At 43.2% G+C, this 27,650-nt stretch overlaps 1 protein-coding gene across 6 annotated transcripts in view; it reads right to left on the bottom strand.

The window, feature by feature from the left end:
- SPAG16 (sperm associated antigen 16) overlaps positions 1–27,650 on the bottom strand; it is a gene marked incomplete at its 5' end in the record, with an annotated part of 730,962 nt that overhangs the window by 432,864 nt on the left and 270,448 nt on the right. The gene's annotated exons all lie outside the window — the stretch shown is intronic.

The raw sequence follows: 27,650 nt of genomic DNA, 5'->3' as shown, positions 1-27,650 counted from the left end.
TATTGTATTCTGGAACTTTTCAAACCATGAACAAAATTTTGTTATATACATTTACATAGTGGTACACTATAAAAACTTGTATAGGAGACAAAATTAATTTGAAGTAATGTAGTGTCTTGCACAACTTCTATCATTAGTTATGAGATATGAGCAGCACTGGTAAGATTCAATGGATCAATCTGCAAAAATTAATGACATGGTCTCTCATAACCTAGTTTATACTTTGCACCTCAAAAGACTGAGGATCGCAAAGTGCTTTAAAACATAGTTCAGGGACTCTTTCAACACCTCTGTAAGGTACATAACCATTATCTTAACTTTACTGATGTTGAACCCAGGGCACAGAGAAATTAGACGATTTGCCAAATATGATGCAGTAAGTCAACAGTAGAGTCAGAAATATAATGCAGTTCTCCTCAATCCCAGTCCTGTACTTTAAACCACTACACCATGGTCACTTTATTAAAAACAACCACGATACTACAATGAATCTGCAACTTCTTTAATAAATAAAATGACATTACATTAAAAGCATAGTGGAATTGGAAGCAGACTCCATGAAGGCAACCACACTGAAATTTAGTCCCATTTATGGCTTTGTGCGTGAGAGGGAGCCAATCTCACTGGCTGTTTTAAACTAAGAACTTTTTTGCCTGCTCCCACTTACGTTTAAATATATTTGAACACTGCCTACGTTCCATTGTGTTTTAAAATGTAAACCAAGCCAGCAAGGATCTTCTTTCTTCTCATGAAAGAATCCCACGAGATACCAAAAACTCCTACAGTTTTTCCAGACCATCTATTACAATTTTTAAGTGATGGCACTCAATTTCACTAAGTTATCTAGAGGTTTATCTAGCCATTCACCTTCACATGTATTTTATAAGCACAGACATTAACTACAGATTCCAGGATGGGGTTTGGCCTAAGGACAGTAAGTCCCAGTGGACCCTACTATAAGGCCCACCAGCTACAACAGCAGTAGTCAGAATAGGAAGCAGAGGTGAATGCCTAAAATAGTTGAATCCTCAGTGGGCCAGAGAAATCAAGTAAGAATTTATATAAAGTAGAACAGCTTCAATTGCAGAAATTGAGAGAGAAATGCCAAAATAGCCAGTAGCCAGGCACTCACCTGGGAGGCAAGGAGACTTGCTTTCAAGTCCCTGCTACAGAGCAGGGTTCAAACCTGGTTCTCCCATATCTCATGTAATTCTCTAATCACTGGGCATAAGGCGGAGATTAGCACCACCACCTCCTTCTCTTTCATGAATGGTTCATAAATTCCTTTGTGAATCTAGCCTGAATAATCAAAATGCTTCATTTTGATAAATGTCATGATGGTTAATTTTGACTTTTGAAAAAAAAATTTTGTTTTTTCCTTTTCATAGAATCATAGAATATCAGGGTTGGAAGGGACCTCAGGAGGTCATCTAGTCCAACCCCGTGCTCAAAGCAGGATCAATCCCCAACTAAATCATCCCAGCCAGGGCTTTGCAAAGCCTGACCTTAAAAACTTCTAAGGAAGGAGATTCCATCACCTCCCTAGGTAACGCATTCCAGTGTTTCACCACCCTCCTAGTGAAAAAGTTTTTCCTAATATCAAACCTAAACCTCTCCCACTGCAACTTGAGATAGTCCTCGTTCTGTCATCTGCTACACTAAGAACAGTCTAGATCCATCCTTTTTGGAACCCCCTTTCAGGTAGTTGAAAGCAGCTATTAAATCCCCCCTCATTCTTCTCTTCCGCAGACTAAACAATCCCAGTTCCCTCAGCCTCTCCTCATAAGTCATGTGTTCCAGTCCCCTAATCATTTTTGTTGCCCTCCGCTGGATGTTTTCCAATTTTTCCACATCCTTCTTGTAGTGTGGGGCCCAAAACTGAACACAGTACTCCAGATGAGGCCTCACCAATGTCGAATAGAGGGGAACGATCACATCCCTCCATCTGCTGGAAATGCCCCGGCATATACATCCCAAAATGCCATTGGCCTTCTTGGCAACAAGAGCACACTGTTGACTCATATCCAGCTTCTTGTCCACTGTAATCCCCAGGTCCTTTTCTGCAGAACTGCTGCCTAGCCATTCGGTCCCTAGTCTGTAGCGGTGCATGGGATTCTTCCGTCCTAAGTGCAGGACTCTGTACTTGTCCTTGTTGAACGGCATCAGATTTCTTTTGGCCCAATCCTCTAATTTGTCTAGGGCCCTCTGTAACCTATCCCTACCCTCCAGCATACCTACCTCTCCTCCCAGTTTAGTGTCATCTGCAAACTTGCTGAGGGTGCAGTCCACACCATCCTCCAGATCATTTATGAAGATATTGAACAAAACTGGCCCGAGGACCGACCCTTGGGGCACTCCACTTGATACCGGCTGCCAACTAGACATGGAGTCATTGATCACTACCCGTTGAGCCAGACAATCTAGCCAGCTTTCTATCCACCTTATAGTGGATAGAAACAATTCACTGAAATTGACATGAATCTGCAAAATGTTTCAGTGGACCCAAATCTGCATTTTTTGGCAAAAAAAAAAAAAAGTTTCAGCCAAAAAATTTCATCCTGCTCTAGTCCTGATAAGTCTTCAGTTGCTAGCACAATACAAAGAAAGAATAATAATGGTTACATTAATGAAGAGCATTATGGGACTGTCACAGTGTGGTTTAGCCTCTCAAAAATTTGCACTTGCACATGTTGTCAGTTCAGAGAAAAAAAATCAATCAGCAATTGGCATACAGCGATTAAATACTAATAGACAATAACTTTATGTATTGCTGATTCACAGGAAAGAAAATGAAAAGAAATAGTGACAAAAACATACCATCTGATCAAGGAACTGAATTCACATTATGACAACTTACATTAGGGGACCCTCCATAGTTCCCTCCAAGAATCTTGGGAGATTTGTGATAGAAAATGGCTACATACCACTTTGAGCCCCCATAATTCTGTGGCCAGTTGGGGGCCAGTTTGCTCCACCAGAGAAGATAAATTTATACCCCGCTGCAATGGCAGTTCTCCAGTCATGACCCTTCACCTTGATATATCCCCTATGCTGGCTCTGTTCTACTTGGGCATACCTCAGTCCTCAGCTGGCCACTAAGACCAGCTGTAACTGTGTTTTGAGCCAATGGAGTAGTGCAATGCAGACTAGAATCTGGACCTAACTAATGACAGAAAGCATAGAAATATAGGGCTGGAAGGAATGTCAAGAGATCATCTAGTCCACCCCTTCCTGCTGAGGCAGAATCAAATACACTTAGATCATCCCTGACAGAGGTTTGTCGAAGGGTATGTCGACACTGGCAAGTTTCTGTGCAACAAGTGATACCACTTTTATTAAAGCGCTGGAATTGAACCGTCGTTGTGCATCCACACGGTGCTCCTTGTGACGGTGGAGCGCATCCACATTTAGCAGCTCTTGCAACGGCAAAGAAAGCAATGCACTGTGCAAGTGGCCGCAGGGTGCTTTGGGAAGGGTTTGCAGTGCCTCAGGGGGCAGGCACAGCATCGCATGATGCAGGTTTCCCAATCCCATTGTTCCATCCATGGACATCCTATTACATTGCCAGCTGCTTTTCAACTGAAGTTGGGGGAGAGAGGGGGGCAAAGAGTGTGTGACAGGGAGTGTGTGTGTGTATGGTGGGGGATAGAGACAGGGTTCTTTTGGGAGACAGGGAGTGTGTCAGCATGCTGTCTTGTAAGTTCAGACAGTGGCAGGAAGCAGCCAGTCCTGAGGCGGGAGAGAGGGAAACCCCGACATCAGCCCCTATCTCCCTCCCCAGCTCTCGCTCTCTCTGACACACACATACACCTGCCTCTGTCTTCAACAGCACGAGCATTCCACATGAATGGTTTGCTTTGTGTCCCAGAGCAGATCAGCACAGCACCCAATGGCTGTCAGAAACAGAGCTTTGAAAGGGGAGGTGTCACGGTTCCTCCCCCACTCTGAACTCTAGGGTACAGATGTGGGGACCTGCATGAAAAACCTCCGAAGCTTATCTTTACCAGCTTAGGTCAAAACTTCCCCAAGGTACAAAATATTACCCCCGTTATCCTTGGACTGGCCGCTACCACCACCAAACTAATACTGGTTACTGGGGAAGAGCTGTTTGGACGCGTCCTTCCCGCCAAAATACTTCCCAAAACCTTGCACCCCACTTCCTGGACAAGGTTTGGTAAAAAGCCTCACCAATTTGCCTAGGTGACTACAGACCCAGACCCTTGGATCTTAAGAACAATGAACAATCCTCCCAACACTTGCACCCCCCCTTTCCTGGGAAATGTTGGATAAAAAGCCTCACCAATTTGCATAGGTGACCACAAACCCAAACCCTTGGATCTGAGAACAATGAAAAAGCATTCAGTGTTTTACAAGAAGACTTTTAATAAAAAATAGAAGTAAATAGAAATAAAGAAATCCCCCCTGTAAAATCAGGATGGTATATATCTTACAGGGTAATTAGATTCAAAAACATAGAGAACCCCTCTAGGCAAAACCTTAAGTTACAAAAAAGATACACAGACAGAAATAGTTATTCTATTCAGCACAATTCTTTTCTCAGCCATTTAAAGAAATCATAATCTAACACATACCTAGCTAGATTACTTACTAAAAGTTCTAAGACTCCATTCCTGTTCTGTCCCCGGCCAAGACGACTACAGACAGACACAGACCCTTTGTTTCTCTCCCTCCTCCCAGCTTTTGAAAGTATCTTGTCTCCTCATTGGTCATTTTGGTCAGGTGCCAGCGAGGTTACCTTTAGCTTCTTAACCCTTTACAGGTGAGAGGAGCTTTCCCCTGGCCAGGAGGGATTTCAAAGGGGTTTACCCTTCCCTTTATATTTATGACACGCCCCCCAAATCTCAGCTAGGGTGAAACACTGGCTGGGATTTCTTCCTGGAGCTCTAGGAAAACAGAGTTAATAAGACATATGCATCTCTAAATATACTACCAAGTACATAAAGACTGACAATATTTTCCACATCTCAAGGACGATTTTAACCAGTTGATTCTGGGAAACTTTCACGGGAGAGTGCATCAGCCACTTTGTTAGAAGCTCCTGAGATGTGTTGGATGTCGAAATCAAAATCTTGGAGAGCTAAACTCCACCGAAGAAGTTTTTTGTTAGTTTCTTTGACGGTGTGAAGCCACTTTAGTGCAGCATGGTCGGTTTGCAGGTGGAAACGCCGTCCCCAAACATATGGGCGTAGCTTTTCCAGAGCGTAGACAATGGCATAACATTCTTTTTCAGTGACTGACCAGTTGCTTTCCCTCTCAGACAGTTTTTTGCTGAGAAACACTACAGGGTGGAATTCTTGATCAGGTCCTTTCTGCATTAAAACTGCTCCCACACCACGCTCGGATGCATCTGTGGTTACTAGGAACGGTTTGTCAAAGTCTGGGGCCCTTAGTACAGGGTCAGACATGAGTGTCGCTTTAAGCTTGTTAAAGGCCTTCTGACACTTTCCGGTCCACTGAACAGCATTTGGCTGTTTCTTTTTGGTTAGGTCTGTCAGTGGGGCAGCGATTTGGCTGTAGTGCGGTACAAATCGTCTGTAATAACCGGCCAAGCCTAAGAAGGATTGAACCTGTTTCTTTGACTTTGGGACAGGCCACTTTTGGATAGCATCCACTTTGGCCTGTAGGGGGCTGATAGTTCCTTGACCCACCTGGTGTCCAAGGTAAGTCACTCTGTTTAGGCCTATTTGACACTTCTTAGCCTTAACAGTTAGTCCTGCCTCCCTTATGCGCTCAAGGACTTTTTGTAGATGTTCCAGGTGGTCTGCCCAGGAATCCGAAAATATGGCCACATCGTCAAGGTAGGCGACTGCATATTCTCCTAATCCCGCTAGGAGACCATCTACAAGTCTTTGGAAAGTGGCGGGTGCATTTCGCAGCCCGAAAGGGAGTACATTAAATTCATACAGCCCGAGATGTGTGATGAAGGCTGACCTTTCCTTGGCAGATTCATCTAGCGGTACCTGCCAGTACCCCTTGGTTAAGTCCAAGGTAGAGATGAACTGGGCCCTTCCCAGTTTCTCTAATAGTTCATCTGTGCGTGGCATGGGATAGTTGTCTGAGCGAGTTACAGCATTTAGCTTACGGTAGTCCACGCAAAAACGTATTTCCCCATCTGGTTTGGGAACTAGAACCACTGGAGATGCCCATGCACTTTCAGAGGGGCGGATTACACCCATCTGTAACATATCCTGGATCTCCCGTTCTATAGCAGTTTTAGCTTGAGGAGACACCCGGTAAGGTTGGACCCTAATTGGGTGAGCATTACCTGTGTCAATGGAGTGGTATGCCCATTCAGTCAGTCCTGGGGTGGCTGAGAACATTGGCGCGTAGCTAGTGCACAGCTCCTGGATCTGCTGTCGCTGCATACGCCCAAGGGTCATGGAGAGGTTCACCTCTTCCACACCACCAGCACATTTCCCTTCGTAGTAGACACCTTCAGGCCACTCAGCGTCGTCTCCTCCCTGGGCTGTAAACTGACAAACCTTTAATTCTCTGGAATAAAAGGGCTTTAGAGAATTAATATGATACACCTTAGGCTTTCGGTTGGAGGTGGGGAATGCTATGAGATAATTAACAGCTCCCAGGCGCTCCTGGACCACGAATGGCCCTTCCCACGATGCTTCCATTTTATGGGCCTGGAGCGCCTTTAAGACCATGACCTGGTCTCCTACTTTGAAGGAACGCTCTCTGGCATGTTTATCATACCAGGCTTTTTGATCTTTTTGAGCATCCTGTAAGTTTTCTCTAGCAAGGGCTAAAGAGGTTCGGAGGGTGTTTTGTAGGTTGGTTACAAAGTCCAGAATGTTAGTTCCTGGAGAAGGCATAAATCCCTCCCATTGCTGCTTCACCAACTGCAATGGCCCCTTAACCTCACGGCCATATACAAGTTCAAATGGGGAAAACCCTAAACTGGGATGTGGTACAGCTCTGTAGGCAAAGAGCAACTGCTGCAATACTAGGTCCCAATCATTGGAGTGCTCATTTACGAATTTACGTATCATGGCCCCCAAAGTTCCATTAAACTTCTCCACCATGCCATTTGTTTGATGATGGTAAGGAGTGGCAACCAAGTGATTTACCCCATGAGCTTCCCAAAGGTTTTTCATAGTTCCTGCCAGGAAATTAGTCCCTGCATCTGTGAGGATGTCGGAGGGCCAACCTACCCTGGCAAAAATGTCTGCTAGTGCCTGGCACACACTTTTAGCCCTGGTGTTGCTTAGAGCTACTGCTTCCGGCCATCGGGTGGCAAAATCCATGAAAGTCAGTATGTACTGCTTTCCTCTGGGTGTCTTTTTCGGAAAAGGACCCAGAATATCCACAGCTACTCGCTGAAATGGAACTTCAATGATGGGGAGTGGCTGGAGAGGAGCTTTGACCTGGTCTTGGGGTTTTCCCACTCTTTGGCGCACCTCACAAGACTGGACATAGGTAGAAACATCCTTGCCCATTCCCTCCCAGTGGAATGACCCCCCCAAACGGTCTTTGGTCCTGTTCACCCCAGCATGGCCACTAGGGTGATCATGGGCTAAGCTCAAGAGCTTGGCCCGATATTTAGTTGGAACTACCAACTGTCTCTGAGGATGCCAGTCTTCCTGGTGTCCCCCAGAAAGAGTTTCCTTGTATAAAAGTCCTCTTTCTACAACAAACCTGGATCGATTAGAAGAGCTGAGAGGCGGTGGGTTGCTCCGTGCCGCCGTCCAAGCTCTCTGGAGGCTTTCATCTGCTTCCTGTTCGGTCTGGAACTGTTCCCTTGATGCTGGAGACATCAGTTCCTCATGGGATTGTGGACCTAGGCTTGGTCCCTCTGGAAGCGATATAGGGGATGGAGCTGTTTCTGTTGACTGTGAACCGCTCTCCGCTGGTGCACTATGTTGGGATTCAGGCTCCGGCTGAGCCTCTTGTGTAGGGTTATCGGCTGCTGCCAGTTCAGGTTCGGTGGGGCCCTCTGGTGTTGAGGTTGCAAGTACTGGATTCAGTGCTGACACGGGGTCTAGTGTTGGTTGTTTGGCTGGTTCCGGTTCTGGGACTGGTTCCGTCTGGGTCTCCGGGACTGGATCCACTACTGCTGTTGCAGACATTGGCCTGGGGTCCAGGTCCATCACCTCTGACTGGGTCCTGATAGAAGTTTCCGGAACAGAGCTAGGCCTCACGGCTTGTTTAGCCTGGTTGCGGGTGACCATTCCCACCCTCTTGGCCTGCTTCACATGATTGGCCAAGTCTTCCCCCAACAGCATGGGGATGGGATAATCATCATAGACTGCAAAAGTCCACATTCCTGACCAGCCCTTGTACTGGACAGGCAACTTGGCTGTAGGCAAATTGAAAGAGTTGGACTTGAAGGGTTGAATCGTCACTTGGATCTCTGGGTTGATTAAATTGGGGTCCACTAAGGAAGCATGGATAGCTGACACTTGTGCTCCGGTGTCCCTCCACGCGGTGACCTTCTTCCCACCCACACTCACAGTTTCCCTCCGCTCCAAGGGTATCTGGGAGGTATCTGGGCCTGTGGACCTCTGGTGTGATTCCGGTGCAATGAACTGTAATCTGTTGGGGTTCTTGGGGCAGTTGGCCTTTACATGCCCCAGCTCGTTACACTTAAAACATCGTCCAGCTGATGGGTCACTGGGACGAGGAGGGTTGCTGGAGAACGGGGTGGTGGGACGATAAGGGGTCTGGAGGGTTCTTTGGGAGGTAGGTGGGGCTTTGGGCGGCCCCCGGTAATAGGGTGTGGTCTGGGGTGGTCCCTTCTGGTCTCCGCTCCAACTGCGACCAGTTTTCTTCTTCTCTGCCACCTCCACCCATCTGGCTCCAATCTCTCCTGCCTCAATTACAGTTTTGGGTTTCCCATCTAGGATGTATCTTTCTATTTCCTCAGGAACACCCTCTAAGAATTGTTCCATTTGCATTAGGAAGGGCAAATTTACTGGAGATTCAACACTTGCTCCTGATATCCAGGCATCCCAATGTTTTACAATGTGGTAGGCATGTCGGGTAAATGACATGTCTGGTTTCCACCTTAGGGCTCTGAACCTCCGACGAGACTGCTCGGGTGTTATCCCCATTCTGACTCTCGCCTTGGATTTAAACAGTTCATACTTGTTCATGTGTTCTTTAGGCATTTCAGCTGCCACCTCAGCTAAGGGTCCACTGAGCTGCGGCCTCAGCTCTACCATGTATTGGTCAGTAGAGATGTTGTACCCAAGGCAGGCCCTTTCGAAGTTTTCTAAGAAGGCCTCAGTATCATCACCTGCCTTGTAGGTGGGGAACTTTCTGGGATGGGAAGTGGTACCTGGAGAAGGATTGCTAGGGTTTGTTGGTATATTCTGCTGGGCCTTTATCCTCTCCATCTCCTCCACATGCTTCCTCTCTTTTTCCTTCTCCTCCTCCTTCAGCCGCATGAGTTCTATCTGTCTTTCATGTTCCCTTTGTTTTTCCTCAGCCTGAAATTTGGCTAATTCCAACTGTAGTCGAGCTGAGGATTTGGCCATTCTAACCTCTCTGTTTTTAACTAAATTTACACCCGAGGTTTAGAAATAAACAAACAAAACTTGGCTGTAAAATTTTGCTGTGCTGGAATAGAATACCTATTCTCTGATAGTGATTGTCAGCCTACAGAAAAAGACAATTCCCTTGTCTCTGCTCTGGGCCCAAATTAAAGCAAAAAACCTCCAACTACTTGGAAACCTGCTTACCCAGCCCAAAGAAGAAAAAAAATTTCTTTTCAAACCTGTGCTCCTTGTAAAACAAAAAAAAAATCAAAATCCTAAAAAAAAAACCCTGCCACTTTTGTCTCCAGGCAAATGGGTAGAGCACACACCCCCTATTTACTTTTAGGAAGAAAAGAAAAAAAAAAACCTCTGGGTTGGAAGACTGTGAATTTCCCTGCAGGAGTTAAGTACCCTGCCTCCAGGCAAAGAAAACCTGCAATTCACAAGATAATCCCCTTTTGTCTCATATCTTACAGGGGAATTAGATTCAAAAACATAGAGAACCCCTCTAGGCAAAACCTTAAGTTACAAAAAAGATACACAGACAGAAATAGTTATTCTATTCAGCACAATTCTTTTCTCAGCCATTTAAAGAAATCATAATCTAACACATACCTAGCTAGATTACTTACTAAAAGTTCTAAGACTCCATTCCTGTTCTGTCCCCGGCCAAGACGACTACAGACAGACACACAAACCCTTTGTTTCTCTCCCTCCTCCCAGCTTTTGAAAGTATCTTGTCTCCTCATTGGTCATTTTGGTCAGGTGCCAGCGAGGTTACCTTTAGCTTCTTAACCCTTTACAGGTGAGAGGAGCTTTCCCCTGGCCAGGAGGGATTTCAAAGGGGTTTACCCTTCCCTTTATATTTATGACAGGAGGGGTGCATGCCTCCAGGGCAGCCGAGTTCAAAACAATGAGCAGAGCGGCCATTTGAGGGATTATGGGACACTTGCGGAGGCCAATTGATTGCTTTCTGCACTGTAATGTGTTTACACTGCCAACATAGCATTGCAGTCTCTGCGTTTTAAGGGTTACGACTCTTGTCGAGGTGGTTTTTTTGCACCTCTGCGATTGAGGAGTTTCCGCGCACTAAGTGGCTTGGCAGCGTGTACACCTTAGGAGTTACACCGCAGAAAGCTGCTTTACTGCACAGTAACTTGCCAGTGTAGACAAGGCCTTTAATATATTAAGTAACGTGTCTATCTGTGTTGATACTTTATTATTAAATAAGCAAGTGAAATAGAGTGAACTGATTGGCCAATAATCCCAAACTTGACTGTAATCACCGCAACTGACTGCTCAGAGTGTGGAGCTCTGAATGTTACGCTCACAGTTCGGAATTTATGCTAATGAGATTAAAACCTTTTATTAACACAGTAGGCCTCCGGTGTGAGAACTGCCACAATAATTTGCACCTAGTTGTCTTGACAGCACTTTGTTTTGTGGCTTTATGTCAAATAACACAACAGGCAAAGATAAATATAAGATGATTTACACCCTGTCTTGTTTTTCTGCTTAACAAACAATAAAAATACTGACAGGCTAAATCCTTAGTTTTTCTCACACGTCACCCAAGTTAATTCACATTGACTTTAACAGGAGTTTTGCCTAAGAAATGAGTAACAACTGATGAAAGGTCTCTGGAATTTTATACATATTTAATTTAATTTACACAGCATGGATGTACTGGGTACTAAGGTAAAATAAAAGCCTGCAAAAAAATAAAGAATGACAGATTTTAAATACTGTGTCTTAAAAATGCAATACGTCTACAAATCACATTTAATAAATTGATTATCCTGATTTATGCTTACACGTGTAAATGTTGGGCCAGTTCCTTGCACCTTTCCTCCCCACGAGTCCATGTGCTTTGTGCTGATCAGGCTGCTGGAAAGAAGCCTAACGACTCAGCTACATCCCTAGCATAGGGGGATTTCCTGGTGATGTAAAATCAGCTCTACACCACCTTCTTCTTCTGTCCTCCCAGATGGGGCCTGACTGACAGACTGTTGTTGCCAACATAACATAGAGCCCTCCCTGTATTCTAAATTACAGCAGGATCTGAACCCTGGCCCCCAGTTGGCCCCAAGATCCAGGGAGTGGAAAGATGCACCTCAGAGGCTATTCCAAGTGCAGCAAAACCAAACCAAGGGTCCTGGACCCTAAAGTACAAACAGTTATGATATTTGCAGTAATCATCTCTATTGACATTTGTTAATATTTTAATGTCTTTACTTAAATCTTTCTAAACATTAGCTCCGTGACATTTTCCCCTCACTTAATTTTCGAGTTTATTTAATTTATTTGGTTTACCAGATTATTATTTCAAGGGTTGTTCCCTTAACTTCCTCAAACTCATGCCTAAGCCTCACACACTTGATTATCTCATTCTGCCTTCGGTCTATGGCAACAAGATACTATACAAGAGGAAACTGAGAATTTTTATTTTTTTTTTACAAAGGAAAATATTTTGATACGCTGTTATTGTCATGGGGAAAGCCCTGTATTTTACTAGAATGGAAGTATACTCTAGTTGAAGTAATGTGCTTCAAAGGATACCTTTTTGAGGGGACAAACTTTGTTAAGAAATTTCAGCAATAGTGACTGGTGATCTCTACAGGGAGAGTGTGGGGGAAGGGAAGGACTCCTACTCCCTGGACCCAGGATATGGAATTTCCATTCCATGCTTTTCCCCTGGACTGGCAGCATTTGAGGAGCTCCAACAGAACTGGGCTCTACATCACATACATGAGCACAGACCTTGCACATCCTTCCCAAATCCTGCCCCTCTGCAGAAGAACCACACTGGTTCCACAACATGTGGTGCTTGCTGCACCTGCAGAGGAAGTGGCAAGATTTGACCTAAATGGGAAGTTCACACTAACCCAAGAATTAAGTTTGCATACTACACTACACTGAAACAAGATTTCCACTTGATTCACTATGAACTGATTTTTGCTATATCAGAGCTCTGTACGAGGGATCCACTCTGCTCAGTAATTCAGTAAATCTGTGTCCAAATTTAAATGTGCATTGGGTGACATTAACTGTAACAATATTATTTAATTTTTTTAATTGTATATGGGTGAGATAGGTGAGCTAATACATATTATTGAGACTACCTTCTCTTGCTAGGAGAGACAAGCTTTTGAGGTCCAATAAAAGCTATTTCCTCACCCACTTTGTCTTTCTAATATCCTGCAACTAACACAGCTTTCTTGTTTTTGAAAGTTTCATCATACAGTAAACACTGTATACTTCTTCTTAAACTTTGTATTTGTTATTTTACACAAGCTAATGTTATTTTATTGGACATACTAAAACTGCTTCTTACAAACTTCCTCTTTTGTATCTGGAAAAATAAGAGCACTCAGAATAATAAATTCAATCACCTCCAGGAGAGGGGGGCGGGGAAGAAACACCACAAGAAATCAAGGATGTCTCAATCCAATATAGAATCACTTTACTATATGCATTCTGTACCATCAGAAATGAGTAAATTAGGTTATTGCTGTGTAATGCTGTTCTCGGAATATATTGCCTCCACTCCTGGAGCTTGTGTTGTCTCATAAGGACCTTAAAAGCATAGACTTTAGGGGTCCAGTACGTCAAAACAAGCCACTAGTGGGTTCCCAAACTTACTAATTAATCTGCCACAAAGTGATCCACAGGCAAGTGCAGAAGGTGGGAAGAAGCATGTGGATCTGTGGAGGCAATATGATTAGAGAACTCCGGAAGTAACCCAGTTTTTTTGCCACTACAGATTCGCACTCTTGGAAACAGCAAGCAGGAAAGCCCCAGGAGTTGAGTTGGGGAGTCTTCCTAATAAAGGAGAAGAGACTGAAGCAGTGCCCTACCCAACCATTTTTAAAGCTAACCTCCCAAGCCATTGGAAGTCAGCATAAAATTACAAAGAAGTTGCTGTATGGATCCTACCCACAAGGCTGGGGAAAATGTATTCAGACAGCTATGGTAGGCTAAATGCATGTGTACGTTAATCTGCAGCTATTGACAATGAAATAAAATACTCATACAAAGACATGTTCCTTAAAAAAGCATTGCTTGTAAAGAAGCTTTCCTATAAATCCACCTGTCAAAATTCAGAGCTGAAGTTTCTTTCAGTAACTATGTCGATTTCAAGACACCGCTAATCATAGTGACATTTTCTGTACTATTCCATGCATGGAAAATATCCTTGAAACAAGGAAGAAAAGGATCAGGTAAAACATTTGAAGCTCCCTTGCCATCCTGCCAAGGGGAATTACTAGAAGGATTTCTTGAAAAGAAAAATGCATCTTCCATGAAAGAAGAAAGAACAGCCTGCCATCCAAAGAATTATGGAGAACAATAAAGCTGCCCAATAAACTCTAATGTAAGTTTAGTTCAGACTTGCATAACTAAGGACAAAGCTATTAAACAAGCAACAGGAAATAGGGACCTATTCTCATCACAAATGGACCCTTTCCTTTAACTCCATATGCACACGTAAGAGTTGTATGCTCCTAGCATACTCTGATGAAAATCGGCAAAGTGTACAAATGCAGATCCCAGAACTAGTGTGCTATGCAGAGAAACTATGCAGGCTTACAGTGAAGAATTCTGTCTTTACTGGAAGGTGCTTATGCTTATTTTTATCAATTAAAATATTACCCCAGGAAACAGGGTCTCCTATCTAGCTGACATTTACAGCTCAGATCAAGCATGAATATGCTTCTCAAACAGGAGAATTGAGCATGGCCTTGAAGTTTGGCGGGGGAGGGGGAGAACCTCAAGTTAATCATTCAGCTAAAGAACACCTGCTCTGAGCTGTCATAGTTACTTCAAGGATATAAATGACAATGTGCAAGATATCGAGCATACTGAGCCTGGTGTCTCATCACCATGTAGCAAGAAGGGTTGATGAATATGTCCTCTTTTTTTCTATGAGAATCTAAGTAGCAATAATATTTGGCACTCACTTAGTGCTTTACATCTTCAAAGTGCTGTATGAACATTAATCTTTTCAATACCTCTGTGAAGGACAGGAAGTGTTATCTTCATCTTAGAGATAAGGAACTAAACCAGAGATTATTATTGTTGTTTTAATTATTTGTTAAATTCTCATCGTTTATTTGACCCTGAGAATGACACAAAGCAAAACATGGTCTCTGCCCCCAGGAGTTTCTAATCTAAACAGGAAAACTTGTCAAAGGCCACACATTGAGTAGCAGAGCTGGGATCAAAACTCAGCAGTTTCTGGCTTGCAGTCCTCAGCTTAAATCTGTGGTCTAAAATCGACGGTAATTTTTTTGGTGGAAAAATAATATTTTCAGCCAAGAATCAAACACTTTTAGGCTGAAAATTTTATCTGAAACCAAAAATGTTGATTGGGAAATGCCATCCTGGCACTACCTAGGAATTGTATTTCAGATGCCTTATTCTCCTATCCATGGCTTCCTGGCTCATCTCCTCGACCAGTCTACATCTCCCTTGAAAATAAACCAATCTGAACAGAACAGCCAAATCAAAAGAAATTAAATTACCGATGCACAGGTATGCAACTGGTAAACTACCTATCATCTGAATAATGTATCAATCATTAAAAAAAAACATAGATTTCTGATGGTTTCAGTTACTCTCTGATGTGCTATGTCCTGATCTGAGGGGGTTTCAGATCAGGACACAGCACATAGGCAGACCTAGTACTAAAAGATTACCTCCTCCTGAGTACGGGTAGGAAACACAAGTGTTACACTTGTACTGCTAGATCTCTCTTCAGTGTGGTTCTGATGACACACGTTATGTTAGATACCAAGTTTACTGATACCCTTAAAAACACCTGGGATAAATGGACAGCCCTCTCTTTTCTACCTCTCCCCAAAAATATGAGAACAAGGAGAGACAATGAAAGTGATATTTGATAAAGATAAAATCAATTACAGAAAATAGTGCTTCCCATGATGGAGTCCTCCTGTCACTATCTAATGATGTTGTTAGCTGCAATAATGTATTTGTGTCTGCTTTCTAAAAGTGTTGGATAATTTTATGACCATTAATATTTGTTAGTTATATCATGTGAGCTACAGCCAATGTAATCTCACACTTTGGGACATCAACTGACCTCCTTTGGGGCTAACTCCCTTGTAATGTAGAGAATTCGACATGATGAAGTGCATTATGGAGACTGAGCTTTCGTGTGCTTATGAAAATAAATGAAGCTAATGCTGGAGGCAGGCACTGAGCTTGCTGGACCACTGGTCTGAGTTGGTGTGGCTAATCCTACGTTCTTGCTTTGTAAAAGCAAAATCATCCTGGCTAATCCATGGCAGAAATTGCTTTATATCTCTTTTGAGGATCATTGTATTGTTCTAGATCATTGGGGGTTGCAACAAGATGCCAGAGGGTTCCAAACAAACCTGCCTCTCTTATATTACTAAATGGGAGGAGGTCTCAGTATGGAAAAGGTTGAAAACCACGGTTCTATGCTTTAATAGTAATTGCTGCATACCGTGCAACTCACTCACATGAGGCATAGGCTTTTGAAAAAAAGCCAGGTTGTGGCTTTGCCAAATGGAAGAATTTTGCTCTCAACCCACCCTTAGTTCTGAATTCTTCCACCCCATATCTAGTCATAGTGCATTCCACCTCTGAAAATGAATAACAATTGTGACACATTTACTGCAAAGGTGGAGCCATGTGGGAGATGGAGGGACAGATGCATATTTATAGCCACACACATCTGCTCCTAGAAAGGTCACAAAGCAGGCATTAGCAATGAAGAACTTCAAATGGACACTCCCTGGAGGATATATCTCCCATCACCCCATAGATTCAGGTTGGCAACTTGTCAGAGTTACAGTCCACATCCCAGCTGGTTTATGTTAAACCACAGGAAAATATGTATTTATGCTCCTCACATCAGCACACTGAAATGTCAAGAGATTCACCTCTCAGTATGAGGACTCTCAGTAACACCAAAGAAAAGCATCTGACATGCCCCCTGGAAAATCCACACCTTGCTAAGGAACCAAATTGGGAAAGTGATTAGATGGAAATAATAAGCTTGTGTTGATGAGGCAGCGCTAGGTGTGTAGAGTGGATATTCTTATCATGTGCTTATGCTCCTATACAGATAGTGTATTTGCTTTTACTTTACTTTGCTTGGAAAAGCACTGATTTGCTTTTACTTAGTCTCAGACAGCGACCATTTAGTCCCGTATTTCTCTCTCTCTCTCTTTTTTTTTTTTTTTTTGAGTTCTCCACAGTGGTGTCTCATCAGCCTAGGCAAATGAAGCACAGCCCAACCAAAGAATTGAGAAGCTAATTTCTAAAAGCTACACTTTTTGTATATATACAGATTTTTAAGAACTGTTAAACATGTACATTTTAAATAAGTAACGTAAGGCCACCAGAAGTGCTTGCGGTTTGGTTAAAGTCTGTCACATTACTCACTCTGTCTCTGTAGTGACAGGCAATGCCAGAAAATGTAGTGATGTGGGTGAGGCTCAAATCCTGGTATAGGTAAGAGCACCTCAGGAAGCTGCCTTGTTACCATGGCAACTTATCACCCCAGGAGTCAGTTTAAGAGGGTGTTGCTGTGGCACCCAGGGCTTGGTGAGGCCAAAGCAGGACTGCAGCAGTTAAGGGTGGTTCTGAGAGTGGAGCTGCAGGGGGCCCCCTGCAAAGGGCCAAGACACCAGAGCGCAAGATGGAGGTGAGTTTTCAGTCATTCTGGCCTGGTGGAGCAGAGACCACTGGCCAAGACTACAAGGAGGAGGACAAGCCTCCAGCTGCGAGGGAGGCCATCCCACTTCTTAAATGCCTGGGCACTGCTCTGACACTCCTGGGTGGTGAGTGAGGCAGCAGGGCCGTGGCAGCAGAGCTGCAGAGGGCTCCCTGAACAGCCGCAGGGCCAGCGACACTGGATCTCGGCAGGAGCGGGGTGAAGCAGGGAGGCTGTGACACTGGAGAGGCACAGCAGAGACTCCCAACCAGGACTGGAAAGAGGCTGAGGTATATTGGAATTTGTGACACTTTGTGATATGCGCCTCACCTGTCAAAAAGGTCACGAGCCACCACTCGTTCTCCAGGAGAACATTATGTGCCAGATTTCCAAAGAGCTCAGCCGCCAGCAACTCCCATTAATAAAGTTAGGAGCTGAGTGCTTATGAAAATCTGGCTCTCAGTGATTTGTTCTGTTATGTTCGAGGCTTTCACTCAAATCTTGTGTGGTTTTACTCTTTAGCAGCTAGTGATGCAGAAAATGAACCAATGGAAGATGAAGTCCAGATGGTATATAATAATATGGCATATAGGAATGTGTGGCCAGACAACTGGGAACTTCAACCACGGAATAACCAGCTATGCTGTCCATTTGTGCACCTCTATTTTTCACTGTCATTATTAGAATGACCATGATCAATTTTATGGTTATATAAAACCCATCCCTGTAGCATCTATTGATAATTTGCCCTTGATGAGGTAGGAAGAATGTGGTGAATAGAGAGAGGGTGGTTTTGGTAGTGAGGTAAGGAGTAATACAGCAGATGAAAAGAAAAGGAAGGAATTTTGAAGGATAAATGGCAAGTGACAACACCCAAAATCGAGGGGTAAGCAATGGATGATTATAAATGAAATGTATTAACCTCCTGATGCCCAAAATCTGATAGCTATTGGAAGATCCTTGGGGTGATATTCCTGAAAGAAGTTTTACAGAAACTCTTTTTTCTTACTTACAGTCTCTTGAAAAATAACACATTCCTCCATGAAGAGGAGATATCTGAGCCATTAGCAATTATCTTTGAAAAGTCATGGAAGACAAAAGAGATTCCAAAAGACTGGAAAAGGGCAAATATAGTGCCAATCTATAAAAAGGTGAATAAGGACAATCCAGGGAATTACAAACCAGTCCCCTTAACTTCAGTACCCAGAAAGATAATGGAGCAAATAATTAAGCAATCAATTTGCAAACACCTAGAAGATAATAATGTGATAAGTAACAGCCAACATGGATTTGTCAAGAACAAATCATGTCAAACCAACCTATTAGCTTTCTTTGACAGGGTAACAAGCCTTGTGGATAGGGAGGAAGCAGTCGATGTGGTATATGTTGACTTTAGCAAAGCTTTTGATACTGTCTCTCATGACCTTCTCCTAAACCAACTAGGGGAATATGACCTCAATGGAGCTGCCGTAATGTAGGTGCATAACTGGTTAGAAACCTATTCCCAGAGAGTAGTTATCAGTGGTTCACAGTAAAGCTGGAAGGACATATCAATCAGGGTCCCGCTGGGTCCGGTTCTGTTCAATGTCTTCATCAATGATTTAGATAATGACATATAGAGAGTACACTTATAAATTTGCACATAATACATAGCTGGTAGCAGTTGCAAGTGCTTTGGAAGATAGGATTAAAATTCAAAATGATCTGGACAAACTGGAGAAATAATCTCAAGTAAATAGGATGAAATTCAATAAGGAGAAATGGAAAGTACTCCACTTAGGAAAGCACAATCAGTTGCATACACACAAAATGGGAAATGACTGCTTAGGAAAGAGTATTGCAGAAAGGGATCTGGGGGGTCATAGTAGATCACAAAGCTAAATATGAGTCAATAGTGTAACTCTGTTGCAATAAAAGCAAACAACACTCTGGGATGAATTAGCAGGAGTGTTGTAAGCAAGACACAAGAAGTAATTCCTCCACTCTACTCCATGCTGATTAGGCATCAACTGGAGTATTGTGTCCAGTTCTGGGCACCACATTTCAGGAGAGATGTGGACAAATTGGAGAAAGTCCAGAGAAGAACAACGAAAATGATTAAAGGTCTAGAAAACATGACCTATGAGGGAAGATTGAAAAAAATGGGGTTGTTTAGTCTGGAGAAGACTGATAGGGGACAAAATAACAGTACATAAAAGGTTGTTACAAGAAGAAGGAAAAATTGTTATATTTAATCTCTGAGGGTAGGACAAGAAGCAATGGGCTTAAATTGCAGCAATGGAGGTTTAGGTTGGACATTAGGAAAAACTTCCCAACTCTCAGAGTAGTTAAGCACTGGAATAAATTGCCTAGGGAGGTTGTGAAATCTCTGTCATTGGAGATTTGTAAGAGCAGGTTAGACAAACACCTGCCAGGGATGGTCTAGATAATACTTAGTCCTGCCTTGAGTGCAGGGGACTGGACTAGAAGATCTCTTGAGGTCCCTTTCAGTCCTATGAGTCTATGAATTACAAAGAGTGAAGTATGTGACTTAGGGGGAAAACAAACGTGTCATTTCAAAGAAAATAAATAACTTAAAAGCTAATACTGTAAGTTTTAAAAATGCGATACTGAGTATTTCCTAATGAAGTTATCAAGATTTGAAAATGCTTTCACTTCTGTCTTCTTTATTCAAAGACACATAATGGAAACAAGACCATTTATCTTCTTAAATATTTTACTTTAAAAAAAGCAATTGTTTCCCTCCTTCGTATAATTTACTCATCTATATGAGAACCAAAGGACAGCTTTTCAAGGTAAAATAGCATTTAAGGAGATAGAGTGACAGCTCTCTTTTACAGAATGCAGTTGGATCCGAGTATGGGCACCTTGTAGTTATTCGGGAGAAAATGGGCACAATGTGATAAGCAGATTGAATGGTGTTCCTACTTTTCATTTTTATTTCATTTTGCAGATTGAACATGCTTCACTATTCAAAAAAGGAAAGTAACACTTTAGCATTAAACCTGCTTAACAGAAGAAAGCCTGGGATTGTCTGTTTATTATTTGGGAATGCAGTTAACAAAAATGTAATACAAAGGGATGCCAGTTCCCCTATTAAACATGTTCATATTATTAGAAACAGAAGCATTCCAGTAGCGAACAGACCCCTTTAGTATTTGTTTCACTCATTAAATCTCAAGTAGAACTGAAATTGGTATTCTTTCCTTATCCCTGTTTCATGTCATCTCAGAACTCAAAGAATAAAGGGTTCATGCAGACAGCATTTTCCCAAGGTCTGTTCTATTGGCAATACATAGTCACAGTGTTGCAATTCCTGTCTCTTATGCTACCCCCTACAACTTGTCAACACTTGAAACTTATACTCATTTGCAATCCCTTGCAGGCTGCCTGTTATGCTGACCACAGGACTGAGGTACCATTTCCTTATTAAATTGTATGTTTACATCAGAAAGGCCTAGGCTTGGGGCAAAATCGTGCTTCCTCTGAAGCCAATAGTTTTGTAGTTGATTTCAGGGGAACTAGGATTTGGCCCCCTGATGCGGATGACCAGTCTGTTAAGCCTGGATCAGAGGGAGCCCTGTTCTCCTGTAGGCCCCTAGGATGCAAGGATGTCTCATGGGGCCAGTGGCCCTTCAGGGAGAATCAGGAACTAAATGGCCTCTGATGACCCCATAAACTACACCTGGGAGCAGGTTGGTGCTCCCGGTGGTGGCTCATCAGACAATTAGCAAGGAAACAGTGGGGTTCTATAAGAGGACTACCTGAAGAGTGTAAGTAGGCTGAGGCTGCTCAGGTAGGAAGGGAGATCCCAGGTGAGAGGAAGGAAGAGATTTCAGTCCCTGGGGAAGGCCTGGGACTACACGCTCGGGGGATTCGCAGTGCAGGCTCCTGCAGGGGAGGAGCCCTGAGCTAGGGCTTAAAGGTAACTGGGAGAGCTCCCAGAGAAGACAGTCAGATCCCTGGGGAAGGGAGACAGTAGGGGACATCTGATTGTTAGCTCAGGGAAGAGAGCTGGTGGGTGCCTTTGGAGAGTCCCAGCAGTTTGGGACAGGCTGCTGCTGGACAGCTGAGCCGCAGGAGTAGAGCTAGGGGCAAGGTGTCCAGGGAGGCAATCCTGGGGCCAGTGTTTCAAAAGGGAAATGGAATGGAAGAAACCCACAGTGGCTCCTGTGGGGGAGCCCTGATATAGGGACTACAAGAAACAGGGAACAGAAGAAAAGCCCAGCAGGGGTGGAGCATGATTTTATATTGTATTTGGACTTCTAGTGGGGAAAAGCCTGGAGGAGTTAGCACTCTGATAAGTGTGAGAGTGATAAGTTGAGCCCAGGAAGGGTGAAGGACCTTCTGTCTATGTCAGCTTTGATTCGGAGTGTCCCAGAAGGGGGCTGAACTTTATGTGACTTGGCCAGAGGGCCGAGCCACAGAAGACCTGGTGAGAGGCAGACGGGCTGCAGGAAGTGCTAGAGCTGAGACTACCAGTGATGTAATGCACTAATACAAGGGATGTGCTAAGGGTGAGTGTGGATCATTAACAGACAGGTTGACCTTGGATGTGAGATGGGACTTGCAAACTCTGAGCACGACCCTACGTTCTAGCAGACAGATGTGCAACCATGCTTCTCATGTAGTCCACAGGCCCAGAGTCTGCAGACCATCAAGAGTCCATCACTATAGTTTAGGACAGGAGAGGACGTACAAAGGGGACTCTCCTTTGCAGACCATTTTCTTTCTACCATGTTAGGAAGGAGAGTACTAGTTGACGTACACAGAGAAGCATGTCCTATTGATGTCTGGTGGGGAAATACACCAACCTTAACCAGCCCTGCTTGCATCAAAGGTCTAGTCTAGCATGCAGTATTATGAAGTTGCATGAAGCCACATGTACAAGCAGAGCAAGACGCATCCTCACTGTGGTACTTGGGTTTGACTCTAGTTTGGTTATGAAGACAGATGTGTTCTCAAACCTGTCAGAGGTTAACCATGAGCTTGGTGGAGCCCAGGGCAGCCGCTATAAACTTGTGCCTCTGAATGGGAGTCAGTTTAGATTTTTGTATGCTGCTTTGAGAATGAAGTCTTGGAACAGTTAAAGAATGTAACAAATGGCAGCTGACACTTGATGAGTAGTCCTTCCCCAAACTAGCCAATCATCCAGGTAAGGGCAATGACCACTAGCACCTTGGTAAAATCCCTCAATCAATAAGCCAAAGGTAGAACTTGATACTGAAAATGTTTGTGGCCTACCATGAAACTTAGGTACTTCCTGTGCAATATGCATCTTGGAGATTGAAAGATGTGAACCAGGATTCAGAGAGGGAATTATTGAACTTGGAGCTGAACTTCTCTAGATTTGTGGGTAATGTGAAAGTAGAACTTGCAAACAGCACAATTGTTGGGGATGTGTGATTCTCCCAAACCAAGTAAATATTTTACATGCCATCACTAATGGGCATAGCACTCTCCCATGAGGAGCAATACTTAAATGCAGCCAAGTTAGAAGAAGCCATTCTAGTACTAGAAAGATATTGTTTTTCTTAGGAATAAGTTTTTTTTTTTCTTTTTTACCAGAAAGAGAAAACAAAATACCCACAGGCAACAACTAACTATACCATTTAAACAAAGCTGAAAAAGAGCCAGCAATTTGTTGAACAGACAGCGAGCATGAAATGGGGAGAGGAAGTGAGTGACAGTTGGCCTTCTTTGCCCATTTATGCCCTGTGCGACTACAAAGAACACTTCTGGCCAAAAGACTTTCAACTTGGGCACATGCACAAGTGGAATATGCATGAGGATAATCACTCAAAGGAGAAATCAGACTTATTCGCAGTTGCTATCAATCAATGTACTTTCACTGACTTCAATCTGTCCTATTAGCTTTAAGAATTTTTTTCCTATAGGGGGTTAACAGAATTAGTGGCTTGAAAGATTCAACCTTTCCCTCCATGAATAACACAGAGTTTAGCAGAAAATAATATAATGGTTTCCCTCCTGTTTTTTTTCAAATGCCATTTTGAGGAATGTAAACTCTTTGTGCCAAGGCTGTTTTCGGTCACAAAACAATACAATGTTTTTGCCTTTGTAAGTGATGTCACCCACAGCTAAAGCTGCCTTCAGGATTCTCTACTTGTCATGAACATCAGATAGACAGACTATACTGATGCTTCTTATATTGAGCCTTTCTCAAGGTTCATGCATTGGAACCTCAAAGCATCTCCTCCAGTATATTAAGTTTAGTAGATCAGAGAGAAACTTTTCTTTCATATATAGCATCAAAATTACCCAGAAAATCTAGAATTCAAACATTTTAACCCTCATTTAGTTTTCTCAAGTTTTTAGTCTTTTTTCCTATTATTTTTGAAGGGGGTAGATTCACATATTTAGGCGTTTCTTCCACAAAGTCTTTTAAAGCCTTAATCTCAGCCTCCATATGGCTCACTGTTGAGCCCCAGTAACTTGAGTCCAAACCAGTGAACATTTCTGAGACCTTTACTTCCACAGAATACAGAGACTGGATATAAAACATTAAGTTTAACCTTACATTCAAAATCTTTCATTTTAAGGAGTTCCCTTCCCCTCTCCCTGCATTTTCTATACAACAAGATGGTGCTGGGGTCTAGGAGTCTGGGACTTGAAGGAGTCAGCCACCTCAGGATGTGTGTTGCTTTTCCTCATTTAACTGGTAAGACACATCGATCTTGTGGTTCCAAAAGGAAAAGAACAACTTTGGATTTTTGCAGGAAGTCAGGAGAGTTATGTTTCCTAAAGCTGGAATTTCTCTGCTATACATCGGCTCCAGTAGAGACTTGGGATCCCCTTTCCCCAAATAATCATGGTTAAAAATATATTCTAGCAGAACTAACAAGTCATGTACATAACGACTAAGTAATCATGTAATCCTGTTATTGTAGCCCTCATCCTCCCTTTTCCTGTCCCCGCTCCCACTGTTTGCTGCTCCAATTCACTGTATCATGACTAAAATGACATTGTAAACTCCTTTGGGCAGGGTGTATGCCTTTTACTTGATTTGTAAAGCACAGAACACATTTTGGACACAGCATAAATAATAATAATAATATACACATTTCATTTCTAGGCATGGACAAATGCTTTGATACAGTAACTAGAGGAATATATCGATCGCTCTAGGAGGCAGATTAATGAGCAGGGCAGAATCAGATTTAATTAACAGCTGCTAGAATGTATTTATCGATAGGGCAAATAAAGCTTCTCAAAGTCTGTGTCTTGTGGTTTGGTAGTTGACACTTTGACAGGCAACACTGACAGAGCTCTATTTTCAGCTGCCAGTCAAAGATTAGCAGTCTGACACCTAGGGAATTCCGTTAGTCATTAGATTACAAACTCAAACTTCTGCAGAGACAGGTTTTAGTTAGACATTCCCATTTCCTCTACCTGGGTCTGAAGCTACCATTCCCCTGACATTTTTAGAATAGATAGCTATCAGTAATATATAAATGGGAACAAGTAAAATGAGAGTGCACCTGGTTATTTGCCCAGATTGTAAAGGGAAATCTGATTGAAACTAATATTCTTTTCCTAAACTACATTCACATTAGCTAAAAGCTACCATTAGCTGAAAGTTAACATTGCCAGTGCTTCTCACAGCCCCATACCCAGCGGCACTGAGCCCGTCCTTGGTACAGCCAAGGGGCAAGAGACACAAAGGTGGCTAAGCTACTTTTGTACTTCCCCCAATGCTCACAGTTAGCCCAGTCACAGGGCAAGCTCTAATTTATCCAAGCTAGGACAGTCTGCCAAGGACCATTCCAGTGTGCCAGGATTGCCTGAGTGCAGCTATGCTCCCTTCCCTCCGCCCCCACAGCCCATGCCAGAATGCCCCCTACATGGGTTGGTTTCAGGGGAAATGGGTGATTTAAAGCTGGCTTTACACCACCAGAGAGTCATCTACATCAAAGGAATCCCCAGCTGCCCCTTTAGGAATGGTTCAAAGGGTACTTAGCCCTGGCCAAGGATTTTACTCATAAAATGCAGTTCATGTAGTGATGATCCAGCAGGAATGTAGGATAATAAAAACTATTTATTGGCTACTGTGGATTAAAAAGGGCATTTAAAAATTTACTTAGAGAAAAAGTAGTGAAAACATTAATCCAAGAAGATATAATGCAAAAAATAAAACATAAGTATAAAGGAATGAAGACAAAAAAAACAGAAAACATTGTTTGCATGGAGGGATAATACAGTAAACTAAATCAATGTGCAATCATTTTTTCAATACATTATTTCCCCTGTGAAATCTCGACATCTTATTTTCAGAAGGGTTTCAAGAGAAATAGGAAGTAATCTACTGAAAACAGAATAAAATAAAGTTAAATGTGTATATGGATATCTGTTGTTAGGTCGTTTTTTTGTTTTGTTTTGTTTTGCTTTTTTAGAAATGGTATTTTAAAGAGCATTTTCAGTCTTAAGACTACAGTCTGCAACAAAGAGTGGCAATATGAACAGGTGAAGATTAATAAACAGCAGGCTTACTGCACATATATGACAGCAGTCATGCACATGTATGCAGAAAGTGGCTGTAAAGCATTCATGGGACCAGTGGCAATTGAAATTTCTGCAGTTGCCACATGTGGAGCCAGTACTGTGTTGCAAGATGTGGCATAAATAGATGGTGATCCCAGAAATGACCCCTCTTCGTGCACCTATCCACCTTTTCTAGATATATGTGTGTAGCAGGGTGGTCACCCTGGAATCATAGAATGTCAGGGTTGGAAGGGACCTCAGGAGGTCATCTAGACTATTCTCAGTGGTGGAAGAGGACAGGACAAGGAGTAATGGTCTCAAGTTGCAGTGGGGGAGGTTTAGGTTGGATATTAGGAAAAACTTTTTCACTAGGAGGGTGGTGAAACACTGGAATGCGTTGCCTAGGGAGGTGGTGGAATCTCCTTCCTTAGAAGTTTTTAAGGTCAGGCTTGACAAAGCCCTGGCTGGGATGATTTAATTGGGTATGGGTCCTGCTTTTGAGCAGGGGGTTGGACTAGATGACCTCCTGAGGTCCCTTCCAACCCTGATATTCTATGATTCTATGATCTAGTCCAACACCCTGCTCAAAGCAGGACCAATCCCCAATTTTTGCCCCAGATCCCTAAACGGCCCCCTCAAAGATTGAACTCACAACCCTGGGTTTAGCAGGCCAATGCTCAAACCACTGAGCTATCCCTCCCCCCTGCTCTGGCCCTGAAGGGGTTAAAGCAGCCCTGGAGAGGGCTGCAGCTGGGGAAAAGGAGTTAAAACAGCCAAGCTAGGCTGATTGGAGTAGCAGCCACAGCTGTGGCCACCTCAATCAGGCCCCAGCTGGCCCTTATAAGAGGGCTGTGGGCCAGAAGCTAGAGGAGTCTCACTCTAGCCCTGGAGTGGGAAAGGCTAGCTGCCTGAAGGCAAGGCAAGGCAAGGCAAGGCAAGGCAAGGCAAGGCAGGGCAGGGCAGGGCAGGGCAGGGCAGGGCAGGGCAGCTGGGGAGCTCCAACCTGGTAAACCCCCAGGCTGCAGGCCTTGGTGAAGGCCCAGAAAGGTACTGGGGCTGCAGAGGGGCAGCCTGGTAATAGGCAGAGGCAGCTGGTCCAACCCCCCCTTGCTGGTGATGAGTGGTCATTACATTGCAGTCTGCCCCAGTGAGCGGGGGTTAGATGACGACTGGCAGTAGCCACTGAGGCAAGGTGGGTTTAGAGGGTTGGGGGTTCCGCAGGGAGAGGAGACCCAGAGTGTGGTGGTACTGCTGGGCAGAACCCTAGGGTAAAGGGCACAGGGGTCTGGGAGGGACATGGATGCTAGCGGCAGGCGAGACACTGGCCTGCAGAAGATGCTCTGAAGGCTGGAAAGAGCTAATTCCTGAGACAACCAGCAGGAGGCGCTGCACCTGTGACTCGTCACCTTGTTACAAGACCATAAGTTAGATACGCAGTGTAGATCTGAATGCATTATATGTAACTAGGCTTGAAATAATTCAACTTCTATGTATTGATCATTTTGATGGATAATATTGATGCTTATTTTAAAAATCAGCAATTTAAATGTTCACATGTGAAAAATTATGAATTTTAAGCATTTCTTAATTTTTAAATCAATTTATATTTTCACAATTGCTGGAAATTTGGGGGAGATAAGACACTAATTACTTAATGACAGTAGATGTTGAGATTCAAAAAGCGAAAACTTTGCAACTGTTAAAATAAAAATTGTCAACATCACATCAAAATACATAATTTAAATATCCTTAAACTATAATAGTTTCTCAAGTATCAGTTCTCTTGCTTTGCCTATCTGTAAATTTTGATTATAGATGGAAATATGTTTTCATTTGTGTATGTGTGTATGGTGAAATCAACATTTACTGATCACAATCTAATCCTTCTAACCCTATATGTAACTATATGCAGGATTTAAAAAAAAATATTTCCACACCTA

The sequence above is a fragment of the Lepidochelys olivacea genome, assembly GCF_965140295.1.
Source record: "Lepidochelys olivacea isolate rLepOli2 genome assembly, chromosome: 11".
Lineage (NCBI taxonomy): Eukaryota > Metazoa > Chordata > Testudines > Cheloniidae > Lepidochelys > Lepidochelys olivacea.
This window is presented reverse-complemented; position numbering and strand designations above follow the sequence as displayed.